At 35.9% G+C, this 25421-nt stretch overlaps 1 long non-coding RNA gene across 18 annotated transcripts in view; it reads right to left on the bottom strand.

Moving 5' to 3' along the window:
* Window positions 1-1573: 1573 nt before the first annotated feature.
* LOC144261432 (uncharacterized) overlaps window positions 1574-25421 on the bottom strand; it is a 68449-nt gene continuing 44601 nt past the window's right edge. For 11 of the 18 annotated variants that reach the window (XR_013345280.1, XR_013345279.1, XR_013345284.1 and 8 more), the window contains 3 exons: window positions 19630-19722; window positions 12378-12441; window positions 1574-6300 (listed from right to left, as the gene is read on the bottom strand). This is a non-coding gene — a long non-coding RNA (uncharacterized LOC144261432). The other 7 variants (XR_013345282.1, XR_013345290.1, XR_013345273.1 and 4 more) reach the window with 4 other exon arrangements.

Genomic DNA, 25421 nt, shown 5'->3' with positions numbered 1-25421 from the left:
GAGGCCCTGGAGGTTTTTTGTCTTCCTCTGTAGCATGGGCCACCGGTCACTTGCTGGAGGATTCTCTGCTCTTTGAAGTCTTTAAACCACGATTTGAGTACTTCAATAGCTCAGACATAGGTGAGAGGTTTTTCGCAGGAGTGGGTGGGTGAGATTCTGTGGCCTGCATTGTGCAGGAGGTCAGACTAGATGATCATAATGGTCCCTTCTGATCTTAATATCTATGAATCTATGAACTTTTAAGAGGCTCTGAAGTGTTCTTTATATGTGACCAATGGCTAGAAACCCTTTAGAAGAATAAAAGATTAAGGATAGAATATTGTTCCTTATCTTCCAGAAGAATTTAAGTACGGAAGAAATTTCACATTTAATGAAACTATATACACATTCCATTTAAGCTGTCAGCAGGGCTGCCAATACAGTAGAACCTCAGAGTTATGAACACCAGGGTTACGAACTGACCAGTCAACCACACACCTCATTTGGAACCAGAAGTACACAATCAGGCAGCAAAGACCAAAAAAAAGTACTGTGTTAAATGTAAACTACTAAAAAAATAAAGGGAAAGTTTTAATTTTTTTTGACAAGGTAAGAAAACTGTTTCTGTGCTTGTTTCATTTAAATTAAGATGGTTAAAAGCAAAATTTTTCTTCTGCATAGTAGTTTCAAAGCTGTATTAAGTCAATGGTCAGCTGTAAACTTTTGAAAGAACAATAATATTTTGTTCAGAGTTACGAACTTTCAGAGTTACGAACAACCTCTATTCTCGAAGTGTTTGTAACTCTGAGGTTCTATAGTACTACCAATTTCAATTTCACCCTTTTCAGAGTTTACAAAATAATTCTCCAATGTGTACATTAAGAGATGGAATCAATATTGTAAACATTTCTCATGATCTTTACTAATATAAAGCTATCAGAAGAATTCAAAAATTACCTAATAACTGTTGATATTTTGTATAATTACTCAATAAACATCCCACTGAAATAAACTGGTAGACAGAGAAATCTTTCCCCCTCCCTCCAAAATAGTGGTAACAATGGCACTTATGCCCTAATGTTTTTTTCCCACAGTTCATTCTTGTTTCTACTTGTAGGCCAAATGTTTCCTTTAGATACACATAAAGAACCCCACTGCAACTTGGAGAGGAGGGATTTGGCCTGAAGTATGCTGATAGATTTCAAACCTTTCTGCAAAGGACCATTGTTTTACCTCCAGTTAAACTGTGGGAAAGTAGCAGCTGGCAACTGCTCACCATTTCAGATATTGCCATCAATGATCTGTTGTGATTCCTATGCAGCTAGAAGAGAAAGGTGGTGACATCAAAGAATATGAGAGGAAGGAATCAAGACACTTCAAGTCTCCATCTGGTTACTGCTGTTAGAGAAGAGACTTCATCATTTCCTTGTTTTGAAGGATACTCAGCATGTAGAGCAGATCAAGGGAGAAGTTTAAACATTTTCGGGGTTATGTACTATAAATATCAGGTATGAAAATATTCTTGCCTAGTAAAAATCTGAAATACAGAGTACTAAGATTTTTTTTTTATTTAAAGAACAGAAACAATAACACATTTATCAGAGGTTTTGATTTTATTTTTGAACCCCAAACCATTTGACAGTGAGGAAAGGATTGTAAAAACTCAAATATATAGTGCAGCCATTATAAGGGAGTATAAAAAGAGGAAACACTTGGTTCCCATGAAATTATATACAACAGAGTGTGCTAAGCCCTGAACACATGTATGGAAGTCATTTTGCACTTTTAAAAACATTGTTACAATCATATTATACATAACAAATAAATAGTATCATTTCAGTTTAACTTGCCCATTCTATTTGTCATGCAGTTCTATTTGTAGAACATTACTGTATGAAGAACACCTGCCACACAGTGTACAACTTTTTACAACATAAAGGCAATGCTCATGTTTGAGCTTCTCTTTGGCATATTGTTTTACAATACATTTAACTCATTTATGCAAAACAAAGATCTTACAATTTTTTATTTGATAACTACATAATAAAGAATGAATAAATGGCAACATAGGATGTAAGCTGGAGTGTGGGACAGGACCAAAAGACCAGCAAATCATTCAATTGTTGTGTGTGGGTTTTGATCAGCATTTTCACTGGGGACTCCTCAAATTAGCAAACAGCTAATCAAGTTAATGCAGTCTTCCCTATACCTCTAAGTCTGGTAACTGCTATGCTGTGTTCCACACCCAAGACATGAATCATGCAGGGAGCGAGGGCATGTCTACACTGACAGTGCACAGTAAGCTGGGGTGTAAATCTACAGCACACTAGCCTGCCACACAATAACCAGTAACCATGCACTAAAAGTTCCATAGTGTGCTGCAGAACTCCTACTACACAGAGCTCTCATCTCTGTGTTAAAGTGGTGGTGTCACCCTTTGTGTTCCAGAGGATAGTCCTGGCTGGTGCCACCAGAATTGATCTGAGACACTGGGTGGACCTTGTTGTGCTCAGCCAGTACATGGGGCTGCCCACCCTGCATCTCCACTGTTGTGTGCTCTGGGAGGTGAGGGCAGCCTTGGCTCCTGATTATGATTTTCCTTGAGTGGGTCCCACATGAGTGTGCTTTGCGTCCACCCCTCGTCTCTGGCCCTCCAGAACTCATCACAAGGCTCCTGCTGTACGAGCCTCCCCAGCTGCCCCCAACATGCCACCTGTCAGCTGAATGACATCCAGCTGGTCTGCCTCCAAGCTGTGCTCAGAAAATATCTGTAAGCGCTCATGCTTCATACCATTCAGTTCCTCACCCTTGCATCCCATCCAACACCAAGTTGGAGGAACCTGTTGCCACCTGCAGAGGGTGAGGAACCCTGGTGGGCCTGTCTGTACTCCAATGTAATTCCATGGCCCACCGGAGATGTTAATTGGCAGCTCCTACATAGAGCTGTGAGCACAGGCATGTCCTAGCATGGTTCACAAACTCTTCTGATACATGTTCCTTTTGCAGCAACAGGGAGACCCTTGAGATCTATGTAGAGTGCATCAGGTTGCAGTCCCTCTTGTGGCTCATCCAGAACCCCTTCCTGAGGTTCTGGCTGCCCCTTTCCCCCACACCTCTTGATTTTTGTACACTTTATCCATGGCTTCACAAAGTCATGGGACCTCCTTGTCAACATCCTCCTGACACTGGCCAAGATGGCCATCTATCACTCCAAGAGGAGGAAGCTGGATGTGGGGGAGGAGGGTGTGCTCTGCAGTTGTGGGGCCTTTTTATTGTCCCTTGTCTGCTCACATCTCCAGATGGAGTTCCTCTGGGCAGTGTCCACTAGTTCCTTGGATACCTCTGTGAAACAGGGGATGCTCTCTGGGATTCTCTGCCCTGTTTGCCCTGATTTTCAATCTTTAATCTCACCCGTTTCTCTTTTTTCCTTTGTTGTCCCCAGCAGTCAATTGTAACCTGGACTTAATGGTTCCTCCCCCTATAATTTGGGGGTGGGGGAAGTGCTTTAGTTATGGGCAAGCCTAGCCCTGTCTGTTCTAGTACTACAAATATTACACACCTCTCAACTTCTGCAACAAATAGGTGCAGGCACAATTAAACTCTGGCATTTCCCAATTTTTGAATCCTAGAATATCAGGGTTGGAAGGGACCTCAGGAGGTCATCTAGTCCAACCCCCTGATTAAAGCAGGACCAATCCCCAACTAAATCAGTGCCTGACTAACTTTAATTATGTTCTTTTAACATAGGAAATTACACATGGAACACTAGGTTTTTTAAAAAATAGAAATTCTATAAGGTGACATCATATGGATACCCAGTCAGGCCATCAGCAGAGTTGGAAACTTTAGCTTCAATGCAAAGACCCTCCACCACTTGAGCTAATGGAGTAACTGACAGCAATAGTAGTTTGTCATCCTCTATGTGGACCCGCACAGGGAGTAGATGGGATACTTTGCAAGTGGGTTACACAGATATTTGCTTACAGCAGAGAAATGATGAGATTCCAAGGTTCTTGGGTTCTATTCCATGCTCTGGCGGGAGTGTACTATAGTAGGCACAGACTCTTCTGTCCATCCCCTCCAACCTGTCCCTGTCCTGGATCTTCTTTACTCCTGTGGCTGGGGCAAGGAGCCACTCTCCATGCTGTCCCAGTTCCAACTCCACAGCCTCGTTGTTCCAGTATCTTTGCTCAGCAAATTCTAGTGTCACCTTTTCAAAATCCCTCCTCCCCTTCCTATTCCTCCCCCTAGCCTACCAAATCCCACAGTCTCAGTCCCTCCACTATTTCTCTCCCTTGCCCCACTCTGTTACCCAACACGCCATGTTCCCATCTACTCCCCATGTAGTCGGCTCTTATCCCCTCTGCATTTGAATCAGGCAGCTTCTTCCTCCAACTTGCCTCGGCCCAGCAAGGGGGTTATCTTTGAAAGCACAGGAGTGACAGGCTCCCTACTCTGAGTTCAGCTGCCTGAGAGCTGAACTTTTAGGGAAAGCCCAGCTCAACTATGGGCTGGAGCATGCCCTGTGCAGACAAAACCTTTGGGGAAGTTCGCTGCTAAAATCTAAGAAGTTTACTTGAGCATGTGCAAAGTGCAATTTTTCACTTATAACTTGGCCAGATATGGGTGGATTTTTCACAAAGACTCCAAAAGATACATCCCTGACACAAAGACCATCACACACCCAAATTTGGAGTCCTTGCTCCAAAGCACAGGGCAAAAGAGATTTTTTTGAGGAAAAGGTTGCCAGCATTTTTTTAAAATATAGTCCAAACAATGTATTTTCCCTTACTGTTCTCTGAAACAGCTGGGAGGGAAAAATAAAATCCACATGTAGCAGAGACCCTGAGTGGAAAATTACAACCCAAATGATTAAAGTTTGGCAAAGTTATAAGCAACTGATTATAAAGGGAAGCGTCAGTGACATTTCTATTACAGAGCCTATGATTATGCTATGATTAGGAAGATGAGGGTAAAAAACACTGCATACTGGCAGGTGTTTTTCATAGTTTCTTGGTTCAGCAGAAAGAGAATGGTATGTGCACAGTTTGTACTAGTGAGCTGAAGCTGGATGGGAATCTAGGGAGACCAATATCCAATTGGGAGGAAACAATCTCTTTAAATTCTCCAGTTTGGATGTCAAAGCAAATGCAATGTACTTAGAGAAGCTGCCACATGCAATGCCTGTGACCAACTTTGTAGGTTCACATCAGCTCTCATAACGGTCCTACCATATTAAGGCACTGGGCTTACAAGATCAACCATCTTGACAGCCTTCTATGTGCAGAATGGGCTGCAGTATATTGGCTATTATCAGTGACTTTTGCAGAAAGGGGAATTTCAAGAAGACAAGCCTCCTGCTAGAGAGTGACCTTCTTAGGCAGGGATTCATAGAAAAGTTGATTCTCTCTGACTATTGGAATGCATGTGTAAAGTCTCCTATGGTAAATGTCACAGCACAGTGCTGATAGAAGAAGCCCCAATAGGAAAACTGTCTAGTTCTAAATCAGGTACCTAACATACACCAGATAATGAGCCTCACTTTTGCAAAATGTCCTCAGATGGGACACATGACAGACACCTTGACACTCAAAGGTTTGGCTAGAGTGAATTTTTTTGAGTTAGTTTCAAATGGGGTTGACCACCTCAGTGTAACACCAATTAGCTAACTGTTTCTTTTATTCCTGTAAACTTGATATACTAACAACTTACACTGAAGCGTTTAATAGGCAACCCATACTGAGCATTTCCTGATAGGGAAAGATAATTCCCTAAGACAGTCCAGTGTGATCTAAACTGAAAATTTCAGCCACTAGTGAACAGCCACTGGAGTAAGGTCCACCATTGCAAGCCAATACTATAGACAAGCAAAATTGAGATTTGCAGCCGTACAGCAGACTCTACTTTGAAATTGTATGTGGTGAAAAAAATTATAGCTTAACAGCTGCCCATCTACATTAGAGTTTTGCATCTATTCAGCTGGCCACTGAGGCATGAATCAGGGGAAATCTTCAGTGGAGATAAGTTAAAATATAAGCCAGTATGGTTTGAGGACAAGAATGATTTATAATGGTAAAATGTAACAGGGCTAGTACAATTAGATCTAGCAAGTGATACTGAGTCATGATAGTGAAGAAAAGATCATAGAGGAAACACTTTCAGATCTTGACTGTATCTAAAATTAGTGAGACATTTACATAACCAATAAAGTCTACATTTGACTCACCACACAGTTAAATGCTGCATGTAAGAAAAGGAAAGAAACTCATGTAATTTTCATCCTTACTGTGGCAGATTCAGTTGTCTCAATGCAATACTCCTCTGAAGAAGAAATGTTTTAGTAGAAGATGAGAAAATTAGTTATCTTGCAATCAATTGTAGAGAGTATACTTTTTAAACTAATTTTTTTACATATTTATAGCTACTATAATGCAAGAAATAATTTTAGAATAATTAACTTTTCACTGCCTCTTTTGTTCAAAAGAATTTCTGAAGTCATTCTAGCTAAAGCTGATGAACTTGTAGAAAAATTGACAAAATATATTTTAAATTTGTATCGGTATAGGAAGTGCTGTGAAAGTAAAACAAAATTTTAATCTCATTAGCTTTACTAAAGTCATGCAGATATTTAAACTAATTTAAGTTTGTACAATAATCACGTGAACAAATTGTTAATAAATGTTTATGAAGAAGGCTGTAGTCTGAGACAGTTCCTACAATAAATTCAGTGTTCAAAGAAATGTTCTAGATTTACTGCCAGATTCTATGTGGTTCTAAAAATCTGTACTGAACTGATCAAACTATAGAACAAAAACAGTAAGATTTATTAAAGTTAATTTTTTTACATATATTAACACACTCAGGAGATAAGTCGGACAACATCAACATACTTCCTTAGGATCATTTGCAGAGAATGGCCAACTTTACTTCAGCAGCACAGTTAATACTGGAGATATTTACAGAGTTAACGCCAATATTTACGTGCTGCTAATGTACTGCTGACATCAGGATCGTGTTAATTCATAAGTGACATTTCTCTTCAGGAGGATGAAATCCTTGCATTTTTGAGGCAGCACAATATGGCCTGCACCTTTTCAAAACCCACAAACCATTATGTGCTGCTACGTTAGCCCAAGGTGTCTACAAAACGTCAAAGGAATGAAAGCATAAGCTGTAAGTCAAACCTCATATTTTCTTGTTTAACTTTAACATTAATTTTACAGAATTGACATTAGCTATTTTAATACATTACAAATCCTTCATTAACATCTACTTTTAGTAGTGGACCAATATTCTACTTACAATTAAGGTCAGCTTTAGACTTTGTTCCTGTCAAGTTAGCACACAATAACTTTATGGTCCAAATTTCAGATCCTTGTCAGGCTAATTAAATGGTGCGGATAGTTCTCTGATTAGAAGTTAAGTCTGATCTCTCTAATGTGAAAACTTCAGTTCATCTTCACATTAAAAGAACATTTAAAAAAAAATCCCCAAACTTATGTTTCTTCTTTCCCTTGCATGGAAATCTTTTTGATATTGCTATAATTTCAGGGTCACCTTTAACAATACCAGAAGTTAAAATCAAGGTTAAGTACAACTGTCAGTTTGAAGAGGTGAACAAGAAACTGTAGTTCATATCTCAAAAGGGATACCACCTTAGCATTTACAAGAGATACTCTTGGGCATGGCGATGGGGGTAGTTTAAGCAGCCCAACCCCTTTAGGAAAAACCCACAAGAGTAAATAAGAGTGCTGGCTCTCACTCAGGTCTAGTCTACACTAGACAAGGTGTAGAAAAAAACTCTCTTACTCTAGAGTCTCTAGACACTGCTTATACTGGCAAAGTATTTTCACTGATATATTAATACCAGTTCCCCAAATAAAATAAGCTATACTGGCAATAGCACTTGTTGCTTCTATACTAGGGCTTTTGCTGGTATAGAAGTGTCAAAACATACACACCCCTAATTAACGTTACTATACTAGTGAAAGTTTCTGATGTAGACCTGGCCTTCGGTAGTTTGAGATGGAATGGTCCATGACTGCAAACTGAGGGCTGGGAAGAAAAAACATGCCTCACATGGAACAGAACCACTGGCAAAGGAGACATAGTGCAGACAAATTCTTCCATTTTATTTACAGAAAATATTTGTGCATGTGTCATTTTCCCTTACCCACTTGCCTCCTAGGAGCATCAGGGCAGGTCTACGCTAGAAAGCTTTGCTGGCATAGCTATGTTAGTTAGGAGTGTGATTTTTTTTTTTTGCCAATACAGCTATACTGGTAAAAGCTCTAGTATAGGCACATATATCTGTATAAAAGTGCTTATACTAATCAGGAAACTGGCACAAGTATAAAGATATAACTGCATCTTTACTAGGAAGGTTTTGCCAGTTTACCTATACTGGTATAAACCAGCAAAGCCCTCCTAATAGTAGATTGATTCTAAGGCCTGTCACTGTTTCCATTATTTTCTGGTGTTTAAGAATGGTGTTTTAAAACTTATTATCCTGATGAAGACCAATGGTGCATCTACTCAGTTATCCCGTTACAGTGACTAATGCTGGATTATACAGGAGGTCTGACTACACAGTCTCTCTGTGAAAATGAAACCAAAATGCACCTAACTGCAATAGTGTGCCACGGTAGAAAATTTCTACCTGAAGATATTGAGCTAATCATACACTGAGGAAGGAAAGGGAGGGGAAATAGAAAGCCTTCACTCCAAGAGTTACAGTGTTGATGCAGATCAGGGAATGAACCACTCATAAAATAAATTTACTTAAACCTACCTGGTCAAAGGTGGCAAAGGGGTTCTCCACTAAACCAAATAAACTCATGCCCATTGGCTACCAATTTATTTAAAAGATCAAAAGAAATATTCAAAATAGCTAAATACTGCCAACATTTAATTCCTTTGGAAACACATTTCTTACTAATGATCAGGTACTGGCCAAATTCAATGTAATTGCCTTGTTTTTAGGCTTTGGAAGGTTTTTGCTATGTTAGGTATTTACTCAACTCTAAAGTCACACTACACTCTTCGCAGAACCTTTCTATACGACATTTTCTAAAAGCAATTTTTAGGCTGAGAACTGGTAAGTGTAAAATCTTTCCAACATAGGGTGACATCATCAACTGTGAAAGAACAGGAAGCTTCCATTTTTCTACTTATGATTTTTCCTTGGAATTTTTTTTGAGTGGGGAGAGTTGAGGTAGAAGAGTGCATCACACCCTGCAAGAGGTGTAGGCCCAGAGGTGTAGGCCCCAGAATCTTCAAGTCTCTGAGATCTGCTGGAAGTCAGAGGTGTCCGCACAGAGGCCCATACCTCTGATGACCCCATCCTTTGGAAGTATGACTAATAAAATCATGTTGCCAGAGATGCCCTTGAAGCCACTCATTTAAAGAGGTGGTCTGTTTTTCAATTTAGAGGGGCAAGCCAGTGGAAGTTAAAGTGTTGGGGTATGTCCGCTCTAGAAATGCTACAGCACTGCAGCTGTGCCACTGTAGTAAATCCAACTCTCCAAGAGGCAACAGCTAGGTCAATGGAAGAACTCTTCTCTGTGTAAAGATTAAATACAGTAAATTACTTTAACATCCCTCTGAACTGTTCTACAATGTTCACATTGTGCCTTTTAATACTTGGGGAGGGGAGGTGAGGCATAGCTCAGTGGTTTGAGCATTGGCCTGCTAAACCCAGGGTTGTGAGTTCAATCCTTGAGGGGGCCATATAGGGATCTGGGGCAAAAAAATTTGGGGATTGGTCCTGCTTTGAGCAGGGGGTTGGACTAAATGACCTCCTGAGGTCCCTTCCAACTCTGATAGTCTATGAGTCTAAATGCAAAACCCTGAGTGAAGGCTTTTTGACCCAATGAAAAACTCATAGCTTTTTGAACCAATGAAAAACTCATAACACCCTGCTTTGTGTGCATTTAGTATCATAGGGCCTACAACACCACAGCACTGCCTGGAAGCTGGGAAGTAAGATAACCAAGATTAATCTGACTGTCCTAATTTGCTTCATTCTTGGCCATTTCCACTGATTTGCAAGCACTCCACCTAGTCAGATTGGTATGTTGTCTGCATCAAGTCAAAATCTTGCAGCAAGTAATCTTTCAGGGTATGCTACTTTTTCAACCATTATATTACCATTATGCTAAAACCATTATGTTTTTACTGTATGGAAGCATAAGCCTCTTCAAATTGTCATTTTGTAGTCTAATGCTGCATAGGTCTGATATACAATTGGGTGAAAAGCCAAAAATTGGACTTTAGCACAGAACAATGAATCCTAGAAAACTTGGTCCTCACAGCTGAGTGTGTCTTCAAGGATTCTAGAATCAGAGAAAATGCCATGAAGTGAGAACCAGAAAGCACAAAAGAACTGGTTGGTCTCTTGTTAACTCCCAGCCCCTAGAACAATGTTTTTACCCTATGTATTTCTCTTTGTGTGTCCTGAAAGAAGATAGCACATTATCTCTGTTCTAGGTGGCTATCTTTTCTTCTATGACCTGATGCCACTACTGTCACAATTTTCATAAGCGTTCAGGAGGACAAAAGGCTTTAAGGGAAAGGTCATCCGTTATTTGTATCTAAAGGATCACTGATCCAGTGCACAGACAAGGAAGCCCTCTAGTCAAGAGTAGAGGAACCCCTTATATTTGCTGTCACCCTGACATAATATTACTGCATTATTATAGTGCCCTTAATTTGACAGAAGTTTCAGATGTTCCATGGGAGGCAGACTCTTAATCCATTTTGGATTTCTGTAATCCATTCAATGTTGGCTGTGGAGATACAGAAATAATCCTATCTGAACTACTTCTGATTCCAGACCCTTTTATTTTGCAGTTGAATGTGTGTGGGAAAGATTACATTCTAAAATGTGTATATATGAGCATTTTGTTCATGAAATAGCCATGAGCTCAGTTCTAGGAGCAGTTAGTTACCCATTACTCCTGTGTATTCTGAGGCCGACAGTATTGATTGCTATTATTATTAGTGAAGGTCACTTTTGAAGCTAGTCATCCAGGCAAAGTCTACAATTTTCTTAGTAGATTTATCAAATTAAAGGAACTTCATCACTCCTTCTACTCTGCAAAGAGCACAAGAATGCTAAGTGCCTCCTGATGCTCTGCATTAGGCTCAATATTCAGTACTATAAGTAAAACCTTCAACGATTAATCAGAATACCAAAAAAATTAAGGAAAGGAAGTATGATCTAATAGTTAAAGCACAGGACTAGATGTCAGGAGGATCTAAATTCTACTCCCAGTTCTGCCAAACATTGTCTAGTAAATATTCACAATCCTGAATATCAGAATGGTCATGAATCTTCTTCTTGACAATTGACAGCTGATTTTTTTTTTAAAATAAAAAAGTATTTAACAGTACATGACACTCATTCATTTAAGTAAATGGCAGTCTTCTCCTTTGGAAGCATTTTCCCCTGAGGATATGGAGTCATTTTTGGAGTCATCACTAAATTCTGGATTATCTTTCTTACTCCAGAAGGGTAAAGGAGGTGGAGAAGGAGAGACAATCACTTTTTCACATATGAAAGATGGGGCTAGCACTTATCTACCTCAAGGGAATTGTAGAGCTAAACCAAACATTTGCAATTTACTTTAACAGTTCAAAAAGTCATTATTTAGTAAACAATATTCAAAAACAAAATTCCAGAAATAAATGTATTCTGCCTTAGCAGGAAGTCCACTTTCAGTCAGTGTATGACTGAAATGATGAAGTCAACTTAAAGGCCCTGGAACTAGGATTCAGATGTTAGATAAAATTATAGAACTTATCTTACAACAGTAAAAAGAAAAGGAGTACTTGTGGCACCTTAGAGACTAACGAATTTATTTGAGCATAAGCTTTTGTGTAACTCTTAAAAGCACTGTACATCTCCAAAGCTTTCAAAACAGATTTCTAGTGCTTTCAAATGGAAATAGATTCTTTTGAGCCTATTCTGCGTCAAACTGTTTAGAAAGCTGCTCCCTGTTTTAAAGTTTAGATGCAGTATTTAAGACAATTCAAATTGTCCTTTCTTCCTAGATTTAGATTAAGTGGTAAGAATTTTACATTATATGGGTTTTTCTTGTAATATGAATAATAAATTGTAAGGCACCCCAAATTCTTTCAGAAGGAGATGACTGTTCTTCACTATCTTCCAGGAATTACTGGCATGGATATACCAGATCCTTTGTGGTGAAGAGAAACCCACACGTTAAGGAATATCCATAAATTAAGGAGCGTATGCTAACTGGCAGATTTCCCCTTCTAATTCTGAATCATAGGTGTCATCTTTTTTGTCAGAGCCTGGGAAGACACTGCCAAGAGAATCTCTCCCCCTGTGTGCCACATGAAGCCACCTGTTCACAGATAGAACAATCCTTTACCTTGCATCTGTAGAGTATTATTGCACACTTCTTCTCCTTGTTTTGTTCTGTGTTCTTAGATTTCCTAAGAAAATATACAACAAATAAAACCCTAAAAATAAGCTTAAGAACTTTTGATTGAACTTTCTACATCTGACTGCTTGATTCAGAAGTAGGAATCAAACTGGTAGCAAAAGGAAGGGGAGGAGTCAGTCTGAACCAGGTGGCATGAAAATGCTTGTTCTTTCCATTCTAGGTTTCTTGCGGGCCTATCTGTAAAATAAATAAATAAATAAAGAAAGAATCTGATACTGCAAACACTTACCCACATGTTTAACTTTAAGCATATGAATAGTCTAACTGGCTTCAGTGGGAATATTCACATGCTTAAAGTTAAGCTTGCATGTGTTTGCAAGATTGGGGCTTAACCTATCAGTCAATACTGATGGCAAATAAATCAGACCAATATGGACATTATATGATCTGAGAGATGACACCTGGAAACAGAAAACCTAACTACTTTAGAAGGGGCTAAATGACAAAGAGAAAAAAAATGTAACCGGGACAGTTTGCACATTAACAAGTCAAAATTTTTGTTTTCTTCTTTTGCAGGTTCATGAAGATTAGTTGTTGTGGATTTTATTCTAAGTGACAATCCAGTCTCTATTCTGAAGGCTCCAGCACTGTTGCAGAAGATAGACATACATTTTACCATAACAACATATCAAATATATTCCACTCTATTTGAGTCATTGACTTGATTTTTAGAAGATTATTACATTTGCAGATGACCTTTAAATAAAATGGTACTTAAAAGGGAGTATTTTAGAGAGATTTATTAAACTACATACAGAATGCATAAATGAAAGTATTTAAAAGAATTGTAAAGTATGTAAGGATATTCTATAATGAACATTATAACTACCACAGAAAATACACCATCCTCTAAGCAAATTATGGAACAACTGATTATGTAGTAAAATAGTAGAACATACATAGAAAAAGTAAACTAGTGGTCTCTCTCCACTTCTTAAAAATTTAATATCAAACAGTAGTAGTGAAGGCTCATGTTGCTATACCTTCATTTTTACATAAATTGATGTAGTTACATTTTCAAGCACATTAGTACTACCTTATTTTTGTGGTAAGTTATCGTTATGAATATATACAAAATGCATCTTGTGTGTGTTATCCTTGATTTTTATAGCTATTTGACCGTACTTACTAATTGACATAATCTGATATTTTGCAAGGAGTCTCCTACTAAGTTTAACTACTTGAAATAAGTTAGAATGAGGCAAACAGTTGATTCTAGGCTACTGATGGATTTCTGTTCATTCAAAATATGCTTATTCTCCTCATGCTCGGTTTTCCTCAAAATTTAAGCCGCAAAATAAAATAAAATAAAATAAATAAAAGCATTAAATTTAAGTCTCTCTGTGCTGGCACCTTGCCATCTCAAAATCTATGTCTTTCTGAAGCTATTTGAAGGGCATTGTGCAGAGTGCAGGGACAAAAACCAGACCAAAAAAGCACATTGAGAACACATTATGTTTATCATGGTGGGTGAACACCAATTTAACAAAGTATAAGAACTTTCTTAACTCCATCTCTATTCAGCAAAGCACTCAAACATGTGCTGAAGTGTTTTGCTGAATAGGGAGGGTGTGCTGAATCAAGGCCTTAGTGACTAGTTTGGTACAGTTTCCTACAGAACAGAAAATGGGTCACCCACATAGGTTAAAGCAAAGTTATTTTGTAGTCTAAAAATTTAGACATGAAAAATATTCATAATGTTTAGTTGTCACATTTTCATCACAGAAACCTCAATGGGATCAACAAACTGAATTCTGCACATGAAAAATACAAAGGATGATTCCATTTTCCAAACAGGAATTTTTTCAAGGAAAATATTTATTATGAAGGTTCTTGTACTTGTTAAATCAAGTATTTAGCATTGGCATACATTTCTTATGGTGAGTTAGCAAAGGTATCAATTTTAGATATAAATATAAAATACTGATAGCCAAGTCACTATGACTGCAAGGTTATAGCTGACATCAAGACCTTAATTACAAATCTAGGGAAAGTTACTGCTTTAAAGACATACAGAACTCTTTTGAAACCTAATGCTCTAGAAGAAATTATTCTCTGACTGATAGTTCAAAATTCTCCAACTTATAAACTAAATGCAAAACAAGCACTCTCACAAACTAAGACCCAGATTTTAAACCTTACTATGATACTGAGAAAGAATAGGCATTTCCCTGTGGTCATATTTCAGATTATATTTGTATGCACTATTGAAGTGAGCAAAGATTTAAATTCCATTTTTTAATCAAATCTACAGTTTTACTAACTGAAGTAGGGAGAACATATATTTAATAATCCTTGCATACAATCCACATTAAATTGAGATATATGCATATATAATGAAGATCAGAAAGTGGCCCTTTGTTTAAAAAGCAGCTGTGACACCAAAGATGATGTCTCCTAATTAATATTCTTCCCACCTTTGGGCCAAAACATCTGTTAGGATGGGCTCATGGAGAGGATCTGCACAAATACTGGTGAAAAATAGGAGATGGTGGAGAATCTTTCTGTTCATCAGGGTTTCGCCCATACAAGATAATACTAACAGAGTAAACATTAAGTTGCAAAGAACCCTCTTTTACGATGTGAATTCTCTACATGTGTATTTTGAGCCAATTACAGGTGAGGGTTCCTATCAGGAAGAAATGGTGCCATGAGGGACAGCAGGCCTTCTTCTAATCCCCCACTCCTGGCAGGTGTTTGGGGTAGCTTACATTTATGGGTGCTTGGGAGTGCTGTGCTGCTCTCTTTGTGCTAACAGCCTGGAGATCACACCCCCTGCCCAATCTACCAAAGGCCAATTTTGCCCCAGAAGGTGACCAGCACAAGTTCCAAATCATAACCTAGGATTTCCCATCCTACTGCAAATTTCCCCCACATAGGGGATAATTTAACCCATTTTAGATATATTATGAAGTATTAAATGCAAGCTCTATGCATTTTTTAAAATAGAAAATAAAAACAATTAAATAAAGATGTAAAGACCACAAAATGCTGAGTATAACACTATTTTCACAGAAAATCTCTTTAAATTAATGTTAATTATCATTATTTAGACCCAGTCATTTCCCCCTAAGCAAAACAATATTTAATACAAAAGTGGGATTGGTGTGAGTGGCAGGGTGAAGCAAGAAGACTATGTTTTGAAGATTTGAAAACAAAGCATTTACTACCATAAAGAAATAAAGGCAAACTCAAAGGTTAAGGTATTAAGGCAATGGTGTAAATATTTTACATATGACTAAATGTTAAATTGCATTTCACAGAAAAGTTGAGTCTCTTATTTTTTAAAAATAGCATACCCGAGAGAATGAGACATTCCCCTCTTACAATACTTTAGTTGTGAAATAATTTTCTCATAAAATATTGCCATAAAAATATTAAAGAAATACACCAGAGAAATACACCCAGAGAATATGCAAGTTATTCAGATTTTTCACTTCAGAAAATGCTTGCAGTGAATACTCAACTATTAATTCAAATAAACTCAGAAGTTAGTATGTTTGCTAATAGAGGATTACTAAGACATTAAATAGATCAGTCAATCAGCAACCACACCTCCAAATATACTGCTTCCCCTCCAAATTATTATATGAACACTTGACAAGATAGTCAACTCAAAACAAGGTAGATTAAATAAAAAATTAGTGCAGTAGGGAGAACAGTTGAGTAAGTGAACTATGATTATAGACAGGTTTCAGAGTAGCAGCCGTGTTAGTCTGTATTCGCAAAAAGAAAAGGAGTACTTGTGGCACCTTAGAGACTAACAAATTTATTTGAGCATAAGCTTTTGTGAGCTACAGCTCACTTCATCGCTCATGAAAGCTTATGCTCAAATAAATTTGTTAGTCTCTAAGGTGCCACAAGTACTCCTTTTCTTTTTATGATTATAGAAAACCTCAAATGCAGTTTTAATTTATTGATTTGGAGGCACTTCTAACAAACTTTTTGTTCAAATGGTAAATAAATAAATAAAAAATCCCCCCATCCACATCTAGGCACATGTTTTTGGGTAAAAGAAAATATATTTAAATATCATTTAGTTTTAATCATTATTGCTAAAGATTATCTGTACGTAGTTTGTTGCTTCTTAAAAATTAGGTCTCATGAAAACAATGTTTTATCCATAGGTAAGGAAAAATTAAGTGGACCAGTCTCAAATCCTTGTTACACAGATGTCTTACTAAATGACTGGTAGAATAAAAGTGAAATGCTTATTTAACTCTAATAACATTTTAATGCAGGCTTTTTTATGTTAAGGCTGGATTTAGTTTAAATCAACAAAAGTCAGGAAATGCAGTTATGAAGGATTCCAAAATTTTAAATGGCCTTGCCTAAGATATCATAGAGTTTTCAGACAATGGGTGATTTTACATGTGTTGTAATAACTAGACACAAGTTAAATAATTTGCATGAAGTAGATATGCAGCCATCCATTTCAATTGACTTAGAAAAGCAAGAGAAGATGACAAAGAAAGCATAGGAGAATTGACATAGTAATCTTTTAAGGAGTTATGATCTATTATATGAGCATGTGTTGTCAGCTCTCAAAACTATTATTTAGTCAACATGTCCGTATAGTTTTGTGTACACACCTACAGGAGAAATAATAAAAATGATCACAAAATGTTACACATATGTAGGTTTGTAAAAAAGTAAATCTTGTGCATTTTTATTCCTTTCACCTTCAATTACTGTTAGATAATTAAGACTAATTAAAAAAGTTAAATATAAATTGTAATGTTTAAATGCTCACACCAATGGTTTTTAAAGGCCCCAACACTGCAGTCCTTATTCAGGCAAAACTCCCAATGCAGTCAACAGGAGTGTTGCCTAAGTAAGGATTGCAGCAGTCAAACTTAAGTGTGAGAAAAAACACACCTTACATCCCTCTAGACAGTCACTATACTCTCTTTTGGGCTGTAAATTATATAGACCAAGTTTCAGTATGGAAAATTTCTAGAACAAATCAAGAGCTGAAAAGTGGATTTTATAATGAAAATTGACAACTTTCTTTACAGTAGCACTCCTGTGTGATATTTGAGCTTGTAAGTTAATAAGCTTTCTGAGTAAGTGTGTTGGTACACATTTTAATTCCTCATTTTGAGGCAAGTCCCCCAAAATATTACTAAATCCCAAAACTACCAGTTTAAGGCAATCAAATATTTTGAACAAATATTAAAAAACAAAAGGATTGCAACAACTAAGGCCATGATCCTGCAAATTTTTACTCATTGCAGTCTTTAGCACTATTTGTGTGTCTAAGAGTTTGCAGCATTAGGCCCTAAATTTACAATAATCCTTTAGACTTGTAGTTAAAATCTAGACAGTATACTTTCCTTCAAAATATTACATTAGAAATACCCTTAACGTTACTCAGACTGAAGAATACCTCATCAAATTTTCACCTTTTAAATTTGTAACAAGGGAATTTTAGATACATTTGCCTACCAATATAATTCTGATTTTCATTAACAATATTGTAATAGCTTTTGCACAGAAAAATATGAGCACAAACAAAATTATTAAAATGAATGCAAAGTCCTTATATTCTTAGAGAACTGGAAACTCAAATTATTCATAACTGAATAGTACCCACTGAATCAAAATCAGAGGTTCTGAACAGCTTCTGAAGTTTAAAAACTTTGCATGTTATGCAAATTATCCCAAACAGGAGTATTAACAACAATCCCAATAAAATAGTAAATTTGGGGGGGTTTATTTTATTCTAATAGAGATTAAAAAAATTCACTACCTATTTACAATAAAATAAAGGCAAGATGTAAGGTTTATCAAAATATAAAGTCATGCTCTAGTCCAAATTTATTTACATTTTATATTTTGTGTGTACTCAAAGTTTTGGTTTTCAGATGTTAATTTTATCTAGAAGGCTTTCAGTACCTACGAAATTGTCATACTATGTAGAATATTTCCCATACATTCTTTAAGAAAAAAATATTTCCTAAAATACTGTTACAATAAAAGGTGTATTATTGCTGACCACTTGCAATCCTTCAACCAGATTTGAAATTAGCTACTGAAGTAAGGATAAATACATTTTACACATCTATGGATGTGCTAGAGCTTTTTCAGGTACAGTCAGCAATTGTTTGGGCTTATTGCAGCTTTTAAAAGAAAAGTTTATATCTTACATTTTGATACAATTATTTTCTGCAAAGATATATACATTTAAAAAGGCAGTAAGATTTGATTAAGGCTAAAAGCTCTATACCAGCTGAATACTCAAATTGCTAACGTCACACACAATATGTTCATAAAATTAGTTTTTGCCACAATGCATTTTATGACAGAGATAAAGTCTTAAAATTTCTAGTACTCTGTTTAATGTTTAAATATAAATTTGTTTGATCTTAATGCAATTACTTTTTAAATTTCTGTTGTTTATTTTAATGGTTAGCTGAGATTATTCATATACAAGTAGAGAGGTCTTGATTACTTTGAGTGGATTTCTCAGTTTCAACCAAATTACCACTTAGTGCAAAGCAGGACTTGCAAGATGAGTATTGTATATTCTATGTTTATTATTTTTATATTATTCATTGTTTTACTGTATAATACTTAAATATTTATTGATAGGCTGCAAGATAAATTAAATTTCTGATAACTCTTTATATAGGTGGGGTTTGAAAACCAGTTTTGCAAATTCTATACTGCTTTAATTGAGAAGTGGGTAGTTATTAATAACTTTAAAAAATAACTTTGTACAGTACATTTAAATGCACTCAGATAGGTCTCCATTCTTCTCTTTCACACACACTATTGACAACAGAATAAAATTACTTAAAAATAACTATTGTATTATCCATTACTATTATTATTTTGCATTAGCAGTAATAATTCCCAATACAAGAATATGAGGACAACACTATATGGAGAATTTATGTAACTCCAATAAGCAAGGCTGTTGCAAGCTCAGCTTTTTGTACATATTTTGGCCACTTAACACACAGACTGTCTTCAGAGGGAAATGGAGACTGTTTTTTTATTTAGTCTTAAAACTTAACAGAGCGAATGTGAAGAAGAATAACTTCAGCAAACAGAAAATCTTTAACCCAGTATAACAGTCTCACTATGTATAAACCAAAGAAGTCCTATTACTACACGCATTTTTAAAAATAAAGAGCATCTGAAATATGTGAAATGTTAATATGATATATACCATTCTCATGCTCCATCAGCTTTCCAGAGAGAATTTTTCAATCACAGAAGTAAGTTGTTCTCCAGAATCAGTTCTCCATTGAAAGGTCAAAACCTGCAATAAAAATGTCATGTATTATAACATATTTCCGACACCCACAGTTTCATGGTTGATCCCCAAACATAGATGTAGGTCATCAAGTTGACCCTCACTTTGTCCATGTTAAGGAAAACCCTAATTTTAAAAACACCTAAAAAAAAACCCCAGCCAAACTGACTTGATTAGGAACACCTGTGATATGCTTCTTTATTATCAGTAGCCTCCTGAAACAAATCAGATTAGTATGTTTCTGCTTTCATTCTCCCTATAATGTATTCTTGTGGGAAGTAAGGGGGAGAATGAGTGGGAGGGGAGAAAAAGAATTAAACAGTTAACTATAAACATTTAACAATTAACGTGTGCGCTGTGATACTTCCTGAAATCCGCTACTGACTTTTATCAAGTAGTGTTTAGCATGTACTGCTTTCTTTAAAACAGTTTTTAGCCAACTTTTTTCAAGACACCAGCAGTACAATCAACATTTTTAACAAGGAGGAATTGTATAAACACAATAAGTTACTCTATAACATCTAATGGAATTGTATAGTATTGCAGTCACACACATTTTGGGGGGGATGAAGGGGGGATGGAAATCTGACCATGGAATTTGTTGGATTAAAAACAAGGCAAAAACCTGATAAAGATGGTCACTTCAAATATTTACAGGAAGAAACAGTGAAATAATATAGCCAAATTCTCAGATTTCTTTAGCTTTTGTACTATAGGTGCTACAACAAGGTACATCCTGACTATGTCTATTAAACAAGCAGCAGATGATTACATCTGGTCACCTGTTTACAAATATTTTCAATATATTTGCTCTTTACTCCTTAACTTTATTTTCAAGTTTTATTAAAGAAAATGGTAGTATCTTAAATAAGGTTAACTTCCTCTTATTGTAAAAATGTATTTTTCTTTACCTTTATTCCTCTTCCTCAGTACATCTTCTCTACTCCTACCCTTCAAGCACAAATAATTTGGAAAAAATATCCAGCCAATAAAATATTTCTTTTGTTGATTTTTTCTAAAAAAAATTATAGTAATATAATCTTTTAATATGTTAAATGTTAAGTTTGAAGCTAAACATATTCCTATTATCACAAAAGAAATTTAAAATCATGATCAAGATATTTTTCTAAGTCCAAATCTTAATCCAACTGGACATTTCTTACTAGATAAACACATTAGTGTTTTTGACTCAATTTTTGACTCAATTCTCAAAGTTATTAATAATCTATATTTACAGTGGGTACACTGACGAGCCTTTAGAGACTAAATAGCTGAATATATATATTTTTGCCACTTTCAGTAGTGGGTTCCTTTAGACATTAATAAAGACCACTGAAAGGCATTGCTATTTTTTTCAGTTTCAGGTAAAATGGAGATTATATCTTGATTTTGAATAAGTCTTCTTTGGAAATGCTTTAGTGTTTAGTAAAAGCTATATACTTATATTTATACAACATTTGTGTGTATACACAATAATAAATGGGGACATACTTGTACTCTAGATATTCTGAACTGCTAAAATTTTTAAAAGACTGTTCAGAATTAAAGAAAGATTTTGAAGTCTATTACTTTCCACAAATAGAAACTAGCTTTTAAAGGTACAACTACAGTGAACTCCAATTAGACACAAATACTAGTCAATTAAAAAATAGTCAAAACTTACAACATAACTGAATTAGAAGTGAAGTTACATTATCCACCTTCAATCTTCATGCAAGACTGATGGAAGTTGTCATACAAAAATAAATGAAGCTGAGAACTAAATTATTTCTCAGAATTATGGACTCATTAAATCTCTAAGGTATAGACCTACCCAAATGTTTCTTTTAGCAGAATTAGACTTTTTTTTAAAAAAAATTACAATAAAGGGTTAAACAAATCAATACAGGCATTGATTTAAGTTATATTAAAACAAAGACAGAAGGTTTAAACTAAGCCAATTCTTACCATCTCAGAAATATAGTGTACCACACAAAATTATGAAAATATTTTCATGATAACATAGTGTTAAAGAAAAGAAGTTCAAGTTTGATTGGTACTAAAACAGTGACTATTCAGCAATTCTATAGAGCAAGTGCCAATAATTCACAAAATAAATAAAATTGCAAACCGACTTTTTCATTTAGGTTTAAATTTAGACAACTTTCATATCCCTGTTATTTGTCTCACCTTTCCCTCAATATTTGTAGATACTTTACTATTATATCTATCTTAAAAATGTATTACTAGCTGAGTCAAAACTTAAACAACTTACTTCTAAACTGAAGTAGTGTGTAAAGAATCACAGAAATGTAATATACTGTGTATAAAATATAAAGTGATTTTGTACAGCTTGGTCCAAACAAAAAATTAATATTGTTAATGGGAAAGGTAGTATTTTTTTTCCTGACCACTGGTTCTAGCGCAAGATTATTGGCTATAAAGAACTTGCAAATATATGCATAGAGAATATATCCAAAATATATTTATATACTTTAAAAATAAGCGATTTTCTGTTTTTAAAATTTTTACTATCAAATATTCATTTCAATTTGGACATAAAACCCTGAATTTTATTCCCTATAGCTTCCACAGATAGCCAGAATAAGTCTAAGATGCTCTACCTTTGACAATTTGTGATAAAATGAGTAATGAATGTAATTACTGAAATGATTAGTAATTGGCTTTGGAAAAAACCCCTGTATCTAAGAAAGCAAAAACCTCCAGCATATACAGAGACTATAACTTTAAATTTCTCAGTTCCTTTTAAATATAGTTGAATATTTCCTATCTCAAATATTAAAAAATAGTAAGTTGTTACAAAAACGGACAGTTACATTACTATTCTGTACATAAAAATAGGAAGCGTGTGTATATATACACACTAAACACTCCAGAATTTTTTTTGATACACCTGTTAGAACAGCCATATGACATCCAATATGGGTAACATAAATTTTCCCTGAGGAGTGTACCTATAGGTAGGTACCGTGTATAAGTTCAAGCAATATGTAACTACAAATTCTGATACAGAAAGTAACAGTTAACTTAAGGAAATTAAAACTATTAAGTTTAGAAATAAGTTTTCCTCTATAGCTTTGTATTTCACATGGAACAGTAAGAAGTCTTGATTCCATTAAGCTAAAAAAAAAAAAAAGAAAAAAAGAAAAAAAAAAGGACAGATGGTATATTCTAACTTTAATATCTAACTAACTAAAATATTCTATCTCAAAATGTTGCTACAATACATTTCCAATGCAATACAACACAATATCAGTAAAAGCTACCCACGTAATTCAAAATTACTAGGAAATAAATTTTTATTTATTAAAAAAAAGTTTCTTCAATCTTCAGTAGATTTACACTTGCAAAAAACAATCAAATGAAAAACAAAACCAAAAACACCCTGTACCTCTTGGGAAGTTTCAGTGCAACTCTAGCTTTTAACAGGACAACTGTAACCTATTTGAAAAGTTTTTCTGAGAGCCAAAATAACTGAACAGGCTTAATAGAAACAAATTTATGAAGAGGATACTAATTATGTTTCATGACAAAATTATAAGCAATAATCGGATCACAAGTACATAACTATAACTTTCATTTATGGGTCTAGTGTAAATACATGTTTATTAGAGCTACAAATATATTTAGAGGAAATATCAAATTAATCTTTTCTAAGGCCAAGTAAACCTCAGTTAATGTTTGACATTTTAACTAAGGTGAAAAATGCAAGCAGTCCTATGAGATTCAATTTAAACTAAGTGAATTTCTCAAATACATCAAATGAGTAAATCAAGTATCAGGAAACCTATATAAATTACATAAATGTGCACTGTATAATGATATCAGATTGCCTACTGCTTTCTTTTTAGCCACACCCACTTTTATATCATTATAAAAATGGAAATGGTAAAGTTCTGAAATAAAAATTAAGCTAAAAAGAAATAATTGTTTGATGTAGTTAAATATCTAATAAGTACAAACATTTTAATTATAGAAGACTATTACAAAGCATAATATGTATGCTTTGTACTTGAATGTCAGAGAAATAAAACATACGCACCTGTACAATACTTACCTGTTCTGTTTTCTAAATTAACTATGAGTCAGGACAGTTATTTCCTTGAAAGTGAAAGTCAGTGTTTATAAATTTTACTTCCATTGCTGAATAGTGTAAATCTGTTCAAATACTGATATTTTAAAAAGTATACACTCAGCTACAAAGAAACAGCTTTGTGCACATTCCCACACAAAGTATTAAAAATGTTTCTTAAAACAGTTAAGTAGTAATCATATACCTCCAAAGAAATAAATACTAAAATGTAATAAGGTATTATTAGCATCACAATTGAACAGATTAAATTTAAATTTCTAGCTATGAGGATTTAATGATAAACTAGGGACAAACTGAGAGGAACTGTAGCTGAATAAATAGACTGAATAGTCTGATTTGAAAACTGGATTTAAAAACCGAGAAAACCCCAGGGTTCACAATAAGAATGTGTTCTTAAACTATTGTATTTCTGCCTTACACAGAAAATACCTTGAATCCAGCTAACATGCTAAGTTTTGTATTTCACTTTAAGGCTACAAGCCTTCAGCCATGTACATAGAAATCCTTTGTACAGCACTTCTGCACCCCAACTCTTCTGTACGTCCCTCCTCCTACGTTACTCTGTTAACTCATTATTTTCGGAGCAGAGGGTGCTAAGTAAAACGCACACACTCCTGTCGTTAACCAGAGTGGATAGATGCGCGCGGGGGGCAGAGCGAGAGAAGCGGAGAAATCCTATGACCCAGTCCAACCTTCAAGCCCCAGTAATGCGTTCATGCAGCCAATCAGGGGGACCGTATACTCGGTCCAGTATTTTCTGAAGTGGCACATAAATGAGGGCCCGATCCTGAATTCACTGCGCACCCAACACTCCCAGGGATTCAATGGGAGTTCTGGGTGCACAAGGAAAGCAGAGTGGTGCCCTAAGATCTAGCAGGATTCGGGGAAATATTCATACGTTTTCCTGCATCTGAGAAAGGTTCTGTCAGCCGAAAGCGAATAGGGAAGTAGGCAGAAGAATAAAAGTAGCGCTAGAAATTATATCTGGGAAGGAGCCAGATGGTCTGCCTGTTTCTGAGCTTGCAGTGCTGTATGTTAGCTTATCTGCCCCCTGTATATTATTATCCCCCACTCACTCCCACCAAGTAACTGCTGCAACAAAAAGATGTCTTTCTTGTGTGTGCGCAACTATGAAGCGTGAGCGCCCACGCCAAAACCAGTCCCGAGAGGGTTAAATAGCGTCGTGGAGGAAAAGGCACAGAGTGTCACATATTATGTGTATGCAACGGGGTAATCGCTCATCACATACACTGCGAGAGTGAGCCCATTACATATCACCATAAGCACAAATACACACAATCTAGGGGAGACCGAGAACTGCTGCCCACCGAGAACTGACATAGAAACAGCCACCAAAAAAACAGCTAAGCCAATGACAAATAGCGACCCGGGTGACAGAGACGGAGAATTTAGTAGGCGGAGAAGAGATGGTGAATGGCCACTTCTAATCACAGTATTAGGCTACGCTGTCTATGGGGACGATATTTACTCATTTTGGGGGGATGGAGGAGGAGAAGGCGAAAAGCATCTACAAATAACTGGTACGATTCAAACGGCCCCAAATTACGTTTTCCCTTTGAGCTCGGGAAACTCGCGTGTAAATGTTAAAAAC

The sequence above is a fragment of the Eretmochelys imbricata genome, chromosome 1, assembly GCF_965152235.1.
Source record: "Eretmochelys imbricata isolate rEreImb1 chromosome 1, rEreImb1.hap1, whole genome shotgun sequence".
Classification (NCBI taxonomy): domain Eukaryota; kingdom Metazoa; phylum Chordata; order Testudines; family Cheloniidae; genus Eretmochelys; species Eretmochelys imbricata.
Note: the sequence above shows the minus strand (reverse complement) of the source record. Positions and strands in the feature narration are given on the sequence as shown.